We start from the raw sequence: 10,654 nt of genomic DNA on the forward strand, positions 1-10,654 counted from the left end.
CATGCGAATGAGAAGGGTCAGGGGCACATTCGTCCAATTTCTTCGGGCGAGTAGTTTTTCACCGTGGCTATAAATACCCCTCCTTCCCTTCCTCACTTCTTTTACTCTGCTCGATCTCTCTCCAGCTCGAGCTTCTCAAACCCTAGCACCGCTGCTATTTCATCGCCACCGGTGAGGAAGAGCTTCACTGCCTCGACCTCGTCGCCGACGTACTCGCGCCGACCGCGGAAATCTTCATCCCGCCGTCGCCGTAGCCGTCTTCCTCCGCCAAGTTAGGGCGTGGAAGATCTGCACAGACGAACTTCACATCTCCTCACTCCAGTTCGTCGTGTTCTTCGTCCAGGGTAATTAAAAGTTACTTTTACTACCCTCGTTGATTCGAATGATTATCTACAAAATGTTCAAAAGTGTTTTTCTTCATATCTTCACACACTGAACACCTCACAAGTCATCTGTTCTTGATTCATTTCTCTAAGCATCATTTTTCTTCAAGATTCCTCAATTGTGTGGATCTTCGGTCTATACAACTCTGGAACCTAAGACAAAGAACGCTTAGTGAAAATCTTCAAGACTCATCTGGTCAATTTCCTCAAACTTGTTCTTTTTGAAAAACCTTCTGAGAACGCATATGACCTCTCCAAATTCCTCGCAACTATACTCTGTTCATAGGTACACATGTCAGCTGCTGAATCACTAGGTTCTCATCAACTTAACTCATTTGCAGCGTTCCTTGAAGAAAAGTTGCATACTTCTTCAAAGAATTCAATTGTTCAAATTCCTCAACTGAAGAAAATGGCTGGTGGTAAGAATCCACAGAAGGGAGGAAAGAGGCCTGAGGTAAATACAGCATTTGAGATCCCTGATGACATATATGCTGGGTACTGCACACCTACTGAGGAAACCAAGAATGAGCGCAAAGTGCACAAACAGAGGATAGAGAGGAGATGGGCAAGAGAATGGAGGGAGTACAGATATGTCACTCCTAAGTACATGAAGAAATTCGCACTCAATCCTCCATGCCTAAGAGCTCCATTGGCACCTGGCCAAATAGCAGATCCCACCAGCCTCAAGCGCGATGAGGACTATCCTGATGAATGGGCCAAGCGCCAAGCCAAGCTGGCTAAGCAAGCTAGAGAAGCAGTGAGGAAATTCAATGAAGACTCTGCTGCTGCTGCTGCTGCCTCTGCTGAGGCCTCTGCTGTCAAGCCAAAGAAGGCTATGTCTAAGAAGCCTGCGCATAGGCCAAGTTCCTCAGCAATGCCCTCACGGTCAGAATCCTCAAAGCCCTCACGGCAAATTCCTCATGCTTCTCCTGTTCCTCCAATGTCCTCAGCTCCTCCGCCAAAGCCTTCAACTGTTCTGACTAAATCCTCAGCACCTGTGCATCTCACCTCGTGCCAAAGGACTGCCAGCATCTCCATTGCCTCAGGTGTCTCAGCTAGTTCCTCAGCTGCACCAAGTTCCTCAGCTGGCCCCTCACTGCTGAAGACAAAGGCCACTGCTGGACGAGGTCCTCGCCCAAGTCCTCAAAAGAAGCAAGTCGCTTTCCAAGTGCCATCTGAAGAAGACGAAGCTAATGATGATGAACTTGCAGAAATCATCAGAGACAGGCAAGTCAAGGCCGCTAGAGCCAAAGGATCAGAGGTGCCACTACTTTTGGATCCCAAGCTGATCCTCGACTACATTGATGATTGGTACAAGGACCCAACACTCCCTTGCCTGACTTCAAGCTGACTCCTGGCCAAAGTCACACGCTGACCAACTTCATTCAAGAAGAAAAGTGGAAATTTGAGAAGGCCAGGCAGATCAAGAAAGCGCAGTACAAGAAGGAGAAATTTCTGAAGAAAAACATTGTCTCTATGACAACTAAAGAACTTGTCACTATTCAGGCTGAGATTAAGAAACTCAGTGATGACTTTGACGCGTATCGCGCTGATTGGCTTGGAGCCAAGGTTCGTTTTGTGAAACTTGCGGATAACTTCACTTCCAATGTTGCAGCCCCAACGCAACAGGAAATTCCTCAGGCTGAAGCATCTGCTCATCCTACTGAAGAAAATACCAGCACCGCTGATGACAATCAGGCTGCTGAAGAGAATGTGAGTTCCAGGGCTGATGACTGCATTCCAGCCGCTGAAGAAATTGACAGGGCACCCACTAGTGGTGTGCCTGAAGAAAATCAACCAGATTCCTCAGCTGCTCCTGCACCAACTTCAACTCCAATCCTTCCATCTGCATCAGATGTGAAGAAGACCAAGGCTGCAGAGCATGCTACAGTGAAGAAAAGGAAAGCATCAGCTGCTTCAGATTCTTCAGCTCTGAAGAAAATGAAGCCTATGACAAGTTCATTTGCAAATACGATTGATGATGTTCCCATCTCAACCAGGCCATCAAAGGACCTTGTTCCTTTTGATGAAGAATATGTGATCCCCAGCGGATCTGATGAAGAAACTCATTCTGCTGCTTCGTCTGAACCGTTGGATGAAGAAATTGAAGTGGATGCAATCCCTTCAACACCTATCATCTCCTCGCCTATGACTCAGTTCACAGCTGAAGAGGCTGGCGTTGAAGAAATGGAAGATGAAGATGTGGACATTGGCTGCTCCACACCCGTAATCAGTGATGAATTCTGGGAAAGTCAGCATCCAAACTCTCCAATGTTCACCCCTCTACAGCAAATTCCTCAGTCCCCCACATAAACTGTTCACATGGGCTTTGAAGAACTCATCCCATTGCATCTGTCCATGAGGAAATTCCAGCCACTAGCGCTGAAGAAACTGTTGTTGCTGAACAACCAACGATGCAGACTGCCACTGAGGAGGAACCAGAAATTCCTCAGCCTGAAGAACCTGCGATTGAGATTCCTGAGGTCGTGATGCAACTCACTGACACTCCTCTGCCAAAGCCAAAGGATCCATTCTCACGCAAGCAAAAATTCAAGGCTGATGATTTTTCGGTGAGCACGTATTCTTTGAAGATTACAACCCATATGACTCTGCTCGCATTAGGAAGAGGCGTTTCTGGACTGCTACTCAAGCCAATTTCTATTCCTTAGTGCTGTTCAACAAGGAGAAGATCTTCTACCATGAGCATATTCCTCACGTGGATATGGAATCTCTGCCGTGCTTCGCACCAGTCCTCAGAGTTCTTCACGACGCTGGGCTGCTAAACTTTTGCTCTGACATCTGCGATTGGAATGAAGAACCGATTCTTCAATTCTATGCAACGCTGCACATCACCAGAGATGCTGAAGATGTGAATTCATGGGTGCTGGACTGGATGTCTGAGAACACTCACTACACTGCACCAGCCTCTGAATTGCTTCGTGCTATACCACTCAGTCCTCCCCTTGAAGAAGCGCGTTGCATCTATAGTGAACCTGAGCTCACACATCATTACATGTAGGTGCTGATGAAACCTTTGAAACCAGGTCAGGCACCAGGAACCAAATTCCTCATGAAGGAATTGCTGTACGTGCCCAGAACTGTCTATCGTATTCTTACGAGGACAATCAGTCCCATCAAAGGCGACGACTCATCTGATGAGGAAATTGTTGGCATCATGAAGAATCTGGTATTCAACATTGTTCATGGCATTCCTGTCAATTATCACAATTTCTTCATGAGGACTATGGGCAATGTTGCACTGTCTCTGTTTGAGCTGAAGCCTTATGAACCTTGGATTATGAGATTCCTCAGGACAAGGTCTTCACTCAACTACAAAGCTGATTTCCAGAATCACCTCAGCTACTTGCCCCCAATTGAAGTCCTCAAGCAGACATATTCCTCAGTTGATGGAAAGGGCAAGGCACCAACTGTAATAGATGAAGGCATTCGTCCATTGGATGGTCAGTTTCGCAAAGCTGCATCTTATTTCACCAATGATGACTCTGTCACACATGACTCTGACAATGCACCCAAGTCCACTCCTCAAGCCACTGCTCCGCGCGTGATGACTGACCGTGAACTTCTGCTTAGTCTTCACCAGAAGGTGGATCGAAATCACAAATGGGTTAAGCGTTAGTTTGGTTCACTTCTTCACAACATGACTGCCACACACAATGCAGTGAAGAAAAACCACTACTACCTCCATCAAGTCTTCGGTCGCACCTGGGCAATCCTGTCACATCTGTATGGTGAAGAAGATCTGAAGAACATGGGTCTCAAAGAAGACTTTGACTGGTCTGCACATCCACCCAAGAAATTCAAGAAGGTCCAGGTTCCTTCTCTGGTGGCCAGCTCATATTCTTCATCGCGCGACACTGATGAACATGAAGATTTGGACGACACTGCGGCAGGCCCTACATCAACAAACGACCCCAACAACGCTGGCGCTCCTTCATCAACTTGATTATCTTCAGGGGCGTTAGTCCTCATTTTCGATCCTTTTGGTCATTCGATGACAAAGGGGGAGAAATATGAGTTAGTCTTCAAGCGGGTCTACTATATGGGCGTTTTTTTGCTAAGTTACAACTCTTGTTCTTTTGAAACTTTATTGGATCGAGTTGTAATCTTAAAACCGATGGTGCTCTGATACTTCTGATGCACTGTGCTCTGATACTTTTGATGCACTATTCTGCATGCTTATTCCTCGTTAATATTATTGCACGCATGCTGAATTTCATCAGGCACCATATTTCATCATGCATTTCAAATTCTTCAAATTATATGTTAAATGTGTATGAATTACAAGATATAGGGGGAGATCTCCATGATTCAACTCTTCAAGTGTGCATTGCTTCAAAAGCAAATTTCTCACTATGCACATCTTCAGGGGGAGTTCTTCTATATCTTGCAATCAAATTCCTCAATATCAGTAGTTACACTTCATATGTTTATCCCCGTTGAAAACTTAACCTATATTGTCATCAATCACCAAAAAGGGGGAGATTGTAAGTGCATCTAGTGCCCCTTAGTGATTTTGGTGTATTGAAGACTTATAGGTTAAGGGACTAATGCGTTTGTGAGTGTACACACGTCTATAAGTCTATGAGGAGTTTGATATTTACAGGAAAAGTCGACCCCTAAAAATAAATATCTTCGACTGAAGATTTTGATATTTCTGAAGACTTTCATGAAAACTTTGAAAGTGAAGAAATTGGTGTGACCTTGAAGACTTGATATTCATTTGAGGAACATGAAGCATGAAGACTTTTGTTTTCGTAGTTTCATTTTCTCTTTCTTGAGTCATAGGAAACACCGTACTGTTAAAGGGGGTCGAGGAAATACTAAGGAAAAATTTCCATGTGATGCTCAACTCAAAATCCTACACCTACCAATCCCTTCGAGTGAAGCCATTGGAAATCTCATACAGTTCAGTCAATTTCTTCAGTGACAGAGACGAAGTTCTTCTGGTCTCTGAGGAATTTGTCCTGACTGAGGAGTTAGGAATTCGCCAGTGCGGATTTCCTACACAATGAGAAACATGATAGCCCTGAGGATTTTGCTACTCAAAATTCCGACCGTTGCTGTGCTATGCGCCAGCTGTTCCAAAATATCTATCCACCTAACAGTCATATCATTGAAGGGCATTTATGTCTTATCATGTCGGGCTGCTCCCTAGGCTATAAATAGCCGCCCCCTACAACCACTAGCTGGTTGGCTGCTCCGAGAGAAACTGACACTTGTCATTTGAGAGCAACCCATCCTCCGAGGACTTTGAGCGAAAATCATCAAGTGAGGAAAAACACAAAAACCCAAACACCTACAAACCCCAAGTGATTGAGCATCACTAAAGATATTGATCCTGAGTGGATCCGACGCTTGTTACCTTTGAAGACTGTGCTTCTTCCAAACGGTTAGGCGTCATGGTCTAGAGCATCCAAGAGGAATTGTGGATCGCCGGGTGACCAAGTTTGTGAAGGTTTGGAAGTCGCCTGAAGACTTACCACGAGTGATTGGACGAGGTCTATGTGACCTTAGTTCAAGGAGAATACGGTGAGGACTGGGTGTCCTGAGCTGCGTGTTCAGGACTGGGTGTCCGGGACTGTGTGTCCTGGACTGTGTGTCCTCGAGTTTAAATACTCAGCCGCTCCAACCAGACGTACAACTGAGACAGCAGTTGGAACTGGTCTACCAAATCATTGTCTTCACCAAGCTTACTAGTTTTATTCCCTCAAATCATTGTCTTCTCAATTTCCTCAGTTCAATTTCTTCAGTCTGTTTGTCTTCATCCTGTGTTATCCTGTGCTTACGCTTCCTGTACTCTGTGCCTGTCTTCATTTCATCATGATGATTATGCTTGTATTCTGTTATGTTTACTTTTGAGTACTTATTCCGCTGCTAGTAGTTCTTCGCTAAGAAAATTTCTCACCGGCAAATTCCTCAGTGAAGAATTTCATAAAAATCGCCTATTCACCCCCCTCTAGTCGATATAACGCACTTTCAAAGTACCATAAGCTTGGAAAACCAAAAAACGTCAGTAAAAATTTGACGTCCGAACAAGATCAAGTGTTCGGTGCCAATCCGAAAATTGGTATTAGCAAAAGAAGTGCTTCTGTCGTGCTTTAACATGATACATCCTATCTCAAGACTTCAAGCGGGTCAGCCTACAGCTTCAACCTCCTATCCCGAGGGTGGAGTACTTCTCATTAGGCCAGTTTAGCAAACTAAACTCTAGCGGATTTGAGAGAGAAATTAGGCTCCCCGGCTAGTGACCACACGCTCGTGTCAAAAAAGGAGTGATATATAATAATAATAATAATAATAATAATAATAATAATAATAATAAAACTTTGCAACGACTAAGAAGAAGCACACTTATCATAAAACGGCTCATATAAATTTAAGAGCCCCCAAGTGACTTGGGTAAAAGAATGATTGCATGTACCAAAGTACTTATATCATATCTATGTTCAACCGAACTTTAAACGCGTCTTAACCGACCGTCGGCTTCTCCCTCTTCGGTCAAGGACCGAAAAGTCTTATGTACTCCATCTGTCGAGAATATCGACGGTGTTTCCAATAACCAGGCAATCAGGCCATAAGGCTGTAACAGACAAAGCACGCTCAGGGAACTTATGCTATATTACTGCGATGTGTAAGAAGCATCTTCGAAGAAAATAGTACCCCCACCGATACCTTTCTTCGGTGCTCATTGTTATTATGAGACTTGTGCAATAGATTTTTTGTACTCATGAGTTCCGTCGTGTGCCGACCATCATTGAAAACTATAAGAGCACTAGCTTTCGGCTTCACCCAGTCTGAGGTCCGGCTCGGATGACCCGATTGTGACAATCGCAGAGGTGCTCCCTTTACTCCCTAGCCGAACAATCGGGAACGTAGGGGTAAACACAGGAGCGAGGCAACCCATCTTGCAAATCACTTAAGTCAATATGGTGCATATTGTGGCGTAATACACGAACAAGGAACGAAGCCGTACAAGTATAATAATATGCAAGAGGAAAAGCTTCATGAAGGAAGCCCCCAAATGAATTGGGTATTTGAATTTATGCGTCACAAACAAAGTTTGGACAAGGAAATTTTTTACAAGCAACTTTTTTCCAAAAAAGTATAATGCTTGGTCGAACCGAACACAAGTTAGAAATTAAAGCTTTGAGCATGAAAGCGACTTAGCTAGTTAATGTGTTCGGTATTGATGACGCGGTCCGAGCTTGATGCGGGACAAGGTTCCATCCCCCAAGCCAGTCCCGAGGTGGTGGAGCGGAGAGCTCGACACACCGAAGTGGTGACATAGCACGGTCAATGCAGACCGGCAGAGTGACGCCGAAGTCCTCGGATCATTTTCCTGTGCACAAAAAATAGTGCAAACCGGACATAATAGTAATGATGATAATTAAAAAATCGTTGCATAATAAATAATTTATGCAAAGTGAGTAATAAAAGAAATATGGCCTGGCGCCGAAGTCAATGTCGATGCAGGGCGTCGGCGTGATGCGGTAAAGGCGTGGCAAAGCCTAAATTCACTGGTCGGTCCGAGCTCCGGATGCGGCGTTCGCCGGACTATGTACGAAAACTGACCGAACCACCATGCGACTATCGTTAATGTGGCCACCATTTGATAGACCTGTGTACATATGATGGACCAACCAGAGTAATAATTCCTTGGGAAAAATGAACCCAAATAAGCAAAAAATACTGGGATTAATAGCACCTGGTTTATTTGTTGTAGCAATCCGAAGGAAGGTGATTCCCAAAATTGGGACTCGATCCGCACACCCATTGCCTGATGGGCGATAAAACGATGGCATGACAATGCTGGCAAAGGTTGACTCGCCGAGGCAAAGCCCTCGGTTCAGCTAACGTGACGGAGCTGGTCGGCTAGTGACGCCGAAGTGTCCGGAGTAGGTTGATGAAGAGATGGCGAAGCCCCCGGTCCAGCCGAGATGTCGAAGCCTTGATGTCAGCCGATGAGTCGAAGTAGGTCGGCGTGATGGACACCAGCTTGAAGAAGCAATAGTGCGGCCCTGCCAATGCAGGTCGTGACGTGGTCGATGCCGGCTTGATGAAGCGACCGTGCGGCGATGCCGGTATGCCCGCTCCGTGTATTCCGTAGGGCGGCGATGTTGGTGATGATTTATCCTTCGCGATGCCGGACTCTTGTTCGGCTTGCCGAAATGATGATCCAAAGAAGTTGAGCTCGGCTCAACAAAGTGACGACGTGTCTAGCGCACGTCGGCAGCCGTGGAGCAATATTGCCGGACTGGTTTGACACCAGCATGATGTTGAAGATCATGTTCAAAAGATCTTAAAGTTAGTGGGATGTGTTCGGGAACAAAACACAATACCCCATACAAAACTTCCTTCAAAAGGGATGTCCAAAATCCCGTTCATAAAAAAGACGAACTCGGGTCGGATTCGTTTCCGCACAGAAAACAGATCCGAAAAGTGATGCACTAATCGGAATGTTCCCAGAGTTTGGACGGTCGGATCGAGCTGAAATTTTGAGAGGTGGTAGATATACGAATTCCGCGGCCGATCAACGGTTGGATCTTCCAAAGGACCTCCAAGCAAGAAGCTGGACACCACGCCCTAAACTCATCCAGATTCCCGTCCAGATTTGACAGGGCTCCGGTATATCGTGGATTGCCAGAGATTCCTCCATCGGAACTCGACGAAATTTTCCAGGGTTGTTGTAGACTCAATTCCGTACAATTCCACCAAGCGATCATTAAAAAGACACTTGAGGAGGCGGTGGCGGCGGACACAAGTTTGCTGTCCAGAAAAACAGCACGGTCGCCCGAGGCCAATGTTGACGTTGTGCCCCCGGGCTCCCTGGATGATTCCTTCATGATCTTGATAGAGATCGGAGTTGATGTTTATAAAGGCCCTCATTCGAACATGACGATCGGAGGTAGGGCACAGTCCTTGGTCAAACCAAGGTGACCAATCGAGCTGGTGACGAAGATGCCGAAGTCGCAGTTGATCTGCAGGCGAGCCATCAACCTTTTGCCGAACACACATCCGAACTCTCAATGAAAGCACCAATGTCGGTGTCAAAACCGGCGGATCTCGGGTAGGGGGTCCCGAACTATGCATCTAAGGCGGATGGTAACAGGAGGCAGGGGACACGATGTTTTGCCCAGGTTCGGGCCCTCTTGATGGAGGTAAAACCCTACGTCCTACTTGATTAATATTGATGATATGGGTATTACAAGAGTAGATCTACCACGAGATCAGAGAGGCTAAACCCTAGAAGCTAGCCTATAGTATGATTGTATGTCGTATCTATCGACTAGCCTGGCCTCGGTTTATATAATGTACCAGAGGCCTAGGATAACAAGAGTCCTAGCCGAATACGCCGGTGGGGAGGAGTCCTTGTCTTGATCACCAAGTCTTGTGGAATCTTCCATGTATGCGGCAACTGTCCGAACTGGCACATGAGTATACGGCCATGGGGGTCCTCGGCCCAATCTAACAGATCGGGAGATGACGTGGTGAGTACCCCCTTGTCTAGGACACCGTCAGATCCTATCTCGGATTTCATGGCTTCAAGCCATTTGTTGGAATCCGGTCCTGCCATCGCTTCTTCATAGTTCGAAGGTTCACCGTTGTCCAACAACATGTTTTCTAGGACAGGATTGCCATACCACTCTGGTGCGGAACGTGTCCTTGTGGACCTACGAAGTCCAGTAGTACCTTGATCCGAAGTTTCATGATCATTATCATTAACTTCCTCTCTAATCGGTGCAGGAACCACATAAACATTGTCTTGAGCTGCGCTACTTTCCGGTTCAGGAGGTAGTACCTCATCAAGTTGTACTTTCCTCCCACTTAATTCTTTTGAGAGAAACTCTTTCTCTAGAAAGGATCCATTCTTGGCAACAAAGATCTTGCCTTCGGATCTGAGGTACAAGGTATACCCAATAGTTTCCTTAAGGTATCCTATGAAGACGCATTTTTCCGATTTGAGTTCAAGCTTTTTAGGTTGAAGTTTCTTGACATAAGCATCGCATCCCCAAACTTTCAGAAAACGACAGCTTAGGTTTCTTCCCAAACCATAATTCTTACGGTGTCATCTCAACGGATTTCGATGGAGCCCTATTTAAAGTGCGGCAGTCTCTAAAGCATAACCCCAAAATGATAGCGGTAAATCGGTAAGAGACATTATAGATTGCGCCATGTCCAACAGAGTACGATTACATCATTCGGACACACCATTATGCTGAGGTGTTCCAGGCGGCGTGAGTTGTGAAACA

Source organism: Triticum urartu, chromosome 5, assembly GCF_003073215.2.
Source record: "Triticum urartu cultivar G1812 chromosome 5, Tu2.1, whole genome shotgun sequence".
In the NCBI taxonomy this organism is placed as follows: Eukaryota; Viridiplantae; Streptophyta; class Magnoliopsida; order Poales; family Poaceae; genus Triticum; species Triticum urartu.